The following is a 9357-nucleotide window of genomic DNA, read 5'->3' as shown; positions in this document are numbered from 1 at the left end:
GTAAACAAAAAAGGGATGAGTCGGATGTTATGTTTCGATAATTATAATGTTTGGAGAAGATCAAGCACTTACTTAGAAAATGTAATGTGTCAGCGCGTGTCCTCGTTGCTTTTCGTTCTTTTCCTGGTTGATATGCGATACTTGAAATAACAAATATAGTACAAAGCAGTTGTTATTAGTCGACGTCGGTTTCTTTTATTAGTTTCTCAGCTGTTGAAAATTCTTTTGTGGTCCAGTGAAAAAGGCAACAGACAAATCCTCCCTTTCATAATAAGCACTTATTTAGTGATCTGCAAGTCAAAAGATGTCCTGAGGTCAAAGCAAAGCGGTTTTTTGAAAAGTAAAAGATTTCTTCTTCTGTTTTGAAGTTAAAGAGTAACTTAACACATCGGTGTAAAGTTACGCAACATGAATTGATACCCTCATGTAGACTTCTCACCACTGAACTAATTTAAGAAGTTAAAGGCAGCAAAACCGAGACTTTCAGGAGTAAAGTTACATATCAATTTTGTTCCAACAGCATTTAAGTGCCTTAATTTTAGTGTTTCGTAAGAAGCTGCTGAATCAGTCAGGAGAAACTTAGATTTAAAAAAAACAAAAACGTAAACCCATCAATACTGGACTTTCGAGTACAATATTATTACAAAGGATTCCTGACATTTGTTTCTTAAATAATTGGAACCTTAGTGAGTTTTATCATGAACTATGTAATTGTGACACAGTTTCTGGATGACCTTAAACATCTCTTTGGTATTTTTCGACAGCAGCGTGTTGTCGTACACTGAGCGCCAGTACGAAGGACAAGATGTGTTTCGAAGCGTTAGACAGCGCTCACCACCGCCATCATCAAAACCAGAGACAGACTTATAAATCATCCCCTTGCTGCAGGTCTATCAGATTCAGAAGATGCAGTCAATAAATGCCAAACTTGGTTTGAGGTCATTTAGAAACTGTCTCTATCACGTAGTTTTCAGCTGATTTTTTTTTTTTTAACTAAATTGCTCTTGTCAGTATGTCGTTCACAGTTCTTCAAGAACAAAACTCATATAAAAGCTTTTGTGTGGAGATGACGTGTTGTATTCTTACAATATCCTGCTGATATATTGTCATTGGATTTATAAGCCAGACGTCATCATTAACTCTCAAACATTGACGGCAGAATCTGCCTCAAAAATTCCAGTATTGATCAGACTGTAATCAGAACGTCATTTAAAGGAATCGTTTTTGTCTCCAGCAAAGTGTCAGAAAGAATCTGAGCCAAGGAGCCTGTGGTGGTGAAACACCTCGCCGGGGCTCTTTACGTCGTCTTTTTCTTTTTAATTTGTTACCAGTCTGTATCTGCATTAGTTAAATGTGGCTCCGATTTATTGCTAGACGTTGCTTGACTTGAGAGTAAGTATGACCCTGAATAACTATCGGGCAAACAGTCTTTTTTCTGGTACAAATGAAAATGTCCCTGAGTTTAAGTTTAGAGAACATCTCCGACAGCTGTTAGAGACACGGAGGACGCTCCTTGTAGGACGATGTGCCACTGGACGGCTTAGCAGGGAGAAAAAAGGCCACCGGGAGGGTTCGACATGAATCCTGCTTCCCTCCGCTGTGTTGACCTGCGATGAGCGCCGTCTGTTTGTTTGTGCTGCTGATCCAGCAGCATCGTTTCTTCCAGAGAATTTGCATGTCTGTTGTGTTTTTAACCCTTTAAAGCCAGAAGTTTTGCTGTTCACAGGTTACTGTTTACAACTTTTTACACACTTTGCTGCGAGCAGAGACTGAGGCAGCCGTCAGCAACCGTTTTAATAGTCAGTCAACCGATCAGGCATTTTTCAAGCCAGACATTTTAAACAATGCAAAGTTTCAGCTTCTCATATGTTTGGGTTTGGAGCTTCTTTTTTTTTTTCTCTTCGGTTACAGTAAAATTGAATATCTTTTGGACTGTTATGGAGGGTAAACATTTCATCTCTGATCTGCTTTTGAAGCTTGTAATCGGCAGATTCATTAATAATACAAAGAATTGTTAATTGCATCCTTGTAATCTCCACATTTGCAATTGTGACCTATATAATACCTGGTAGCAGTGTTGGACAGTTAACATTTGCAATAACCCAAAACAAACTCATTTCTGTTTTTTTCTTTTCACTTGACAAACTACTAATAGTGACCTGCTGCAATCTTTTCAATTGTGTAAATGTGAATTAAAAACACCTCAGAGGACATTTTGCCAACTTTCTGTGCCTTTGAGAAGCTGACTCTTGCACTCCTGTACTGTACATTGTTTGTGTTTATGGAGATTCATTTCAAACCGCATGCTTTCAACGTGTTTATTTGTGTTTGCGTTTGAATAAGACAGCAACAAAAGTAATTTGGAGCTTTGGAGTTTATGTCGCTACAAGTTTTAGGGAAATAAAAGTGCTTCTTTGTGATGGAGTGTAAATGTGATGGTGTGCTGGGAACAATATAAAACAGACAAAGAAAATTACTTGTATTTTCTTTCCGCTGCGCTGTGGGAACGTTCATTGTATTCGGCCCCATCTGTTGTAATCAATAACGTGACCATCTTGTTTTTTTATGAAACGCACTTACTCTTAATTTCATCCACCAGTGGTTTTAGAGAGAAGAATGTGGAGTTACCTATAAGGCGTTGACATTATAAATCACCTCTTGAGACCAGATTGTACGGCAGTATCGATTGATCCTGATATATCACAGAAATTTACTGTCACTTCTGTTTTCAATTAAAGATACAATCAGTCAGATAATGACTTAATTGGATTTTACAGAAGATTGAGTTTTATCGCCCTGTGCTTTACGAGTTTAGTTAAGGAAGGCCATTTTATCACGGTTGTCAGGGGCGACCGGCTGCCGCTGCCTTGTCCTTCTGTAGCTCCTGCTGCCCTGTTTACAGCGCAGGGGAGAAAGTGTCACAGGATTGGTTTTCCTTGAGCTGCCGCCGCCTCCATGAATCACACCCTCCCATAATAGATAAAGTCTGCTCGGATCCCGCCGTGACACCTCCCGGTGGAGTGATGGCGGCTCAATGCAGACAGGAAGTGTGGAAGAGGACGCTGAAAGCTCAGAGGTGGACGAGGAAAAATCAAACTGTTGGGATCATTTTTAAATGGTCACTTGCAATTATAGTAAATGAATTGAGTTCGTGCTCGGTCAGCGTTAGTAAGAGCAACGTTTATCCTTTTGATTGGAGTTAAAGCTCTTCAAACGCTCTTTAGGTTGCGATCAGATCAGATCGTCTGATTGGCTATAAAAAGTGTGTCATTTGAAAGTTTAACATAAATTGGTGTGAATTTGGGACTTTGAGCTTCATTTCGCAGCTGAAACTGAATCTGCAGCACAATGAGCAGCATATTAGCATTTCCCCCCTGATTTCCGATTTATTTTTTACTCTTACCTGTTTTCCGTCAGTTTTGGGGGTTGATGGGGGGGTCAGACGACCGATGGTAAATCAGTTTAAATCAATCAGCTCTGGGTGTTTTTGTTAAAACTCTGTAACAACATTTTAATCGTAAACCTTGGGTTAATACTTGTTTCAAACGTTTGTAAAATCCAGTCATTTAAGTACCATGTTGTGTATTCTGCCTCTGCTGCTTTCTGCTAAATGACATATTTAAGACATAAAACTAATATTTTTAGATACCAGAAGAATCATTTCATTTACATTTTCCCCAGTTTTTGTTTGGTGCCTAAAGATGTTTTGTGGGTTGAAACAAAGCTTTTCTGCAAAGTAAAACAGATTTGAAGAAGTTAAATTAATGCAAATTAGAATTTATTAAATACTCAGTGGTTAAAAACAAAGTCTCCCTGAGCTGATGACCAGCCACATTGACCAAAGGGTCTGCAAATCTCTCGTTAGGAGGTAACATGTAGCAGGTGAGAAGAGTGTAGAAGAAATGGCTTCTTACTCTTTACAGTTATAACGTTGCATTTCCGTTGTGAGGAGACTGACAGTTCAGATAATGTTTGTGAACACAAACAGTTTTGCCCCAAAATCAAAAGATCAAATCGCAGAAAGTTGACCTGTAAAATCTAATGAAATAAAAAAAAAAAAAAGGTACACAGACTGTTGAAAACAAATCCAGGAAATTCAAATTTTATATTAATAAAGACAGGTTTGAGTCAGAACTGATCATTAAAAAAACAAGTCTATTGCAAATGTCTCTTCTACAGGTCACAGTTACATATTTGACATGTTAACAAGGCCGTGATTCTTAACTTTATTTTGATGTTAACGACCAAAAAAGGAGCGCTATGTGGTAAAATGAACATTCAGTTCATGGGCAACAGCTCTGGCCGACATTCCTGCAGAAAAAATGCCAATTGCACAATTTATTCAAACTTGTGATATCTGTGACTTTGTGTTGCGTATCAAACTACACATTTTAGAGTGGCCTTTTATTGTAACCAGTCCGAGGCGCACCTGTATAATAATAATGCTGTTTAATCAGCACCTGTCAGGTGGATGGACTATTGCTGTGTTCAAATGGAACTCGTGAGCTCGTGGTAACAACATAGGAAGCCACGCTCACCGCATGCTTGTCGTTCAAGCGGTGAAGTCGTGAGAACACTGCTGCTAAGCAACAGCAACATGGACGGCGTCTAGAAGCCACAGAGGCTCACAACTTAGCAAACTAACAGGCGGGTAACAGAATGGAGGAAATTCAAAGACATAATAAAAGAGGGAGAAGATCAGGCTGTTGGAAACCAACATTTTCCACACATACATTATTTAAGTTATGAACTGAAACTGACTGACTAAAATGACAATATTTAAGCTTATCATTTCACAAAGATGAACTTTCATGGGCTCTTGTCATTTCTGAAAATGTAAGCAAACACGTCACAGCTTGAGAACTCTGGGCATATGCAAAAGTTCTCGTAAAAGGTCAATACTGCCCTATTTGAATGGAGCATATATAACCTGAAAAGCTCACTAACATGGATTTTTGAATATATAAACTTTATTTTCTGCTCACAGGAAGCAACAAGCTTAAACCTGCTAAAAATGCAAACGTGTTTGTTTGCTCCTCATATTTCAGTCCTGTCACTCACTTCCTTTTAGTTTTAAAGCACAGACCTTGATGGGTACATATCAGTATGCTGTCTTGCACGTTCCAGGATTTATGGGTAATGAAGTATAAAACATGGTTACAGTACATCCCGCTGTCCTAAGAAATGACTTGTACAATTTTCAAATTACCACTTTGGTTCGGTCGTTCATATTCATTATCAGTAGACAAATGATGCATCAGTCATGAATTTGTAAGTAATAAGTCTAATACCGACTAATGGGTGAAACAAAAATACAAAATTAAAATTGATTGTTCATAATACACTTTCGTGTTGGTTCCCAACTAAAACATTTTCTTGCAGTGTCCTTAAGGGGGGAAAACAAAAATCACATCCTTTTTTTCTCTGGAGGCTGGTGAGGTAGGAGGCTGACATCTGACTGATGTTCTGTGCTTTCTAAATACGTCTCGCTAATTCAGATGTCCCGGCTAATTCCTCTGTCGGAGCTCAATATCCCGCCTCCCCAGGGAAACTTAAATCAGCGTTTCTGTGACAGGACTTCTGAGTGGCAGCAACGCCCCCAATCAGCACCTACATTAATAACGGCATTCAGCAGAGGTCAGCTCCTCCTCCTGCTCTGAAGGGGCCCTGCTGGAGGAGTTTCCTCAGATAATATAAACATGAGATCCAAGATGTAGACGGATTGAGATGTAAAGTGACTGAACAAACTAACACACCATGAGTTCATTATGTGTAATTAACAGGAATGAAAATACTTGAAATCATTATCAGGACTCAACAACTGGGCAAAGTGGGAGAACTGCCGATAGGCCCCAAAATCCAGGTTTTCTCCGTGTTATACACAATTTGAGTGTCAATTTGTAAGAAATTGGCACTCCAGTAGTACAAAAACAAATAAGGTCCTTCATCCTCTACACTGCATTCCAGAGGATAATGCAAGAAGTAGAAACAAAAGGCAGGTTTTACTTACAAAAACAGAAAAAGCTGTCAAAAATACAAAAAACAGGGAACAAACTGAAATACAAAAACCATAGGAAGAGACAATACAGTGTTTTTCACACCGCACTTACCAGTGGAATGGCTTAGAGACGGCCCTTCACACAATTAAGAAGAGTAAAAACCAAGCTGGGTAGGTGGAGGGGGTCCAAGGGAACAGCCAGGCCAAGTAACTGACTGATGAATTGGAGATTTAGGGCACACGACCTGGACAGGACAGACAGGTAAGGAAGGTAAAGACCCTCAGGATTGCATGCAGGAGGCCGGCGGCAAAGACAAAGTCCCTTCAGTGGGACGTCCCAGTTGGGCAAACTGCACATTGTGTAGGGCAGCATGTGAGACAGGAAGAGAAATGGAAACCGGAGCAGACAGATGCTCTTCAGACTGCGGGGACAGCAGTGATGGCAGACTCTGGGTCGAGCAGGTTGTCCACTGGGAGGACCAACTCTGGAAACGGCTGGGGAGGAGGCTGAGGAGGAGGCTGAGGAGGAGGCTGAAGAGGAGGCTGAGGAGGAGGCTGAGGAGGAGGCTGAAGAGGAGGCTGAGGAGGAGGCTGAAGAGGAGGCTGAGGAGGAGGCTGAGGAGGAGGCTGAGGAGGAGGCTGAGGAGGAGGCTGGATGTCTGCCGGGACGTTGGGTGACTTCGGAACAGGCTCAGGAACTGGGGAGGAGTCAGCGTACGATGCAGCAGACATACTGTTGGGAATACGTGGAGCAAGCATGCTGCTGGCCGACCGTGGAGAAGACCCGGGAGCAGGAGAGGAGAGGAACAATGTTTACTAAGATGTTGGCCGGGGGGGTCAAGATGATGAGCAGCTGACGGGAACAATGTATTCGAGGGCCACACCTTCTTCAAGGGGGCTCTTTGAAAGCTGAAGACATTCCTCAGAAGGGTGATTCCTGGGGATCACGGAGTCCTTGATTGAACAGGAAGCAGGCGGTCTCTGAGCAGAGGGGAGTCCGGCTGGCTGGGTGCTAGCAGTGTGGGACGTTGGTGAGGGGCTAGCAGGCAGAAGGTTAGCCAATTGGGAGATTGGCTAGAGATAAAGCAGGCCTAGCCTGAGGCAGGTTGACTTAAAAACTGTGTTGGGTTTTAGGCTTGCAGGCTTAAAAGTAGCTCAATCAGGACCTGTGCACGGCAGGAGGCCAGCAGGCTGATAGCAAGCAGGAACTAGGACGACGGGGCCGTCGAGAGGCATGAAGGAGGAGCACCAGGTCTTCTTTTATCGGGGCTGTCCGAAGGTCTGCTGACACCTGAGAGACGTTATCGTCCGGCCTCTGAGGTTGTTAAACATTTCTGATCGCACGTGTAAGAACACCGACGTATGACAGTCTGGAACCGAGAAACAGGACTTTATAAACACACAGCCGGTGATTGGCTGATAAGACACGTGGACATGAAAACTGGATGGAAAAGACACAGAGGCAGGAAGTAAACAGACCAAAACACATGAATGTACAAAACAGAAAACATGGAAAACTTAAAAGGCAGAACCATGATAGTTTTTCAAATTTGTTTTAGAATAATTATCTTCGTTGACATTGAGCTCAGAAGTGAACCTGAACCTGAAACCTGAAAAGGTTGGATTATTCCATCGTATAGGAGAACTACAAAGCTGCAACCGGCAATTATCTTCATCATTAAATATTAACAGCAGGGGGAGTCCAGATGGGTCAGAGCATGCTAATCACACACAACGTGAGGCAGGGGAAAATGACAGTAGTGTGAAGTCACAGTTGCTTGCCAAATGGGAAGTTGCTGAAAAGTTCACTGGTTATTTGTTTGGTTAAAAAACAAAATCATTCCTGGACTACCAACAACCCTCTCTGCCACCTGGAGAGGGCCAGTTAAGGGAAAATATAGTGCAGAGGTGAGATGCACAAACTGTGTGTTTGTGATGATGAGGTCATCCTGGTTGCAGCAGCATCCACAGACGCCCTCTCAAGGCTGCAGTTTGACTCTTACGTGGGTGTTTGTAACCTGGGAAAGTACCTGGCCTGAAGTATGAGCATTGACTGTATATGAAAATGGACATATATAGCCTCCAGCTCCTTGAAGTGCTATACCATTGACGGCTGCTCGGGGCTGGCTCCAAAAAAAACCTGTGACTCCAATAAACTCCATTCAAAAGGCCTCAACTTCAATACAAAGTCAATAAAGTTTTCCATAATTCAGTAAAGTGCCTTTTGATAATTCCACACTGTCCTTCTGAAAATAATTCTGTAATTAGTTAGATAGGCCTCGAAGAGAGTATGTTTGATTGTTTCCTGTACAGACTTTGAATTCAGATGGTTGTCTGTTCCTGCAGCCCAGACACAAAAAGAGTTCCTTCGACCTGAAACCACCTTTCTCATGATAACGTTGGCATTTAGCTCAAAGCACTGAACATGGTTATAATTACAGACCAAGTTACAGCAGCTCAAAACCCAAAGACATTCATTTTACTATCTGTGACAATAAAAAGCATCAAATCCTATTTAAGAATTTTGAAATAAATATTTAATACATTTTGCTTCAAAATGACTTTCAATTATCAAAATAGCTGCAAATTAAGTTTCTGTTGATCGACTGATTGGAAAATAACCCAATCTTTCAATTTGATAAAATCCTTCCAGTGAAGAGAATGAAGGTCAGTGAAAAGACCGATTTATAGTTTCAAGGATCTGATTTGACTTCATGTTAGGAGGTCACAAGCCAAAACGTTTTGGAATCAAGTCTGCTGTTACCGCTTCTTGTTTTAGCTGCTGCATTGTCATCTCCTATCACAGCTAATATGACTTCATTCAGAACCTTTTTAGTTGTTATTGTTTGTCCTTTTTCAGTCAGGTAGGCTGTCATATTTGATTTCCTTTCACATTTCCTACGTCTTAAAGATGAAATGTGATAGTGTTGTATAGTCTGCAGTGTCCGAACAGGCAGTATCTAGTCAAAAATAAAGAAACATGTATTTCTCATGAGTTCAAATCGATGCTGTTTTTCTATGAACTGCGCGGAGCACGAGAGTCTTCCTGCATCCTGAACTCGCAGTGCTCCAACACGGAAAAAGAAAAGCCCGTCTTTGCACCACTAACAGTGCAGCCTGCAGTATAAACTTTTATTCCGGTTTGTGTTTTACTCTTTATCAAGGAACAACATGAATAAATTTATTATGCGTTCACCCGCAGCCTCCCACTCCCACAAATCTACTCGGCCGGCACAAACTGCAAAGCCACTCTAGTCACCTTGAAATTTCCTCTGCTATTTTCCAATTAAAAGCTTAATAGCCCTGGAGACGGGCTTCATGTGGGGAAGTTTACCGTGCTCTTATTCTCTGTAAGCCGC

At 41.4% G+C, this 9357-nt stretch overlaps 1 long non-coding RNA gene across 1 annotated transcript in view; it reads right to left on the bottom strand.

Annotated features, from left to right (window-relative positions):
• Positions 1-9357, bottom strand: part of LOC138625223 (uncharacterized) — a 417346-nt gene that overhangs the window by 82200 nt on the left and 325789 nt on the right. The gene's annotated exons all lie outside the window — the stretch shown is intronic.

The sequence above is a fragment of the Brachyistius frenatus genome, unplaced genomic scaffold (assembly GCF_029030835.1).
Source record: "Brachyistius frenatus isolate BFR_SWC_R1_liver_20210118 unplaced genomic scaffold, ASM2903083v1 Contig_60, whole genome shotgun sequence".
NCBI lineage: Eukaryota > Metazoa > Chordata > Actinopteri > Embiotocidae > Brachyistius > Brachyistius frenatus.
The sequence above is the reverse complement of the archived record's forward strand: the minus strand, read 5'-3'. Positions and strand labels throughout refer to the sequence as shown.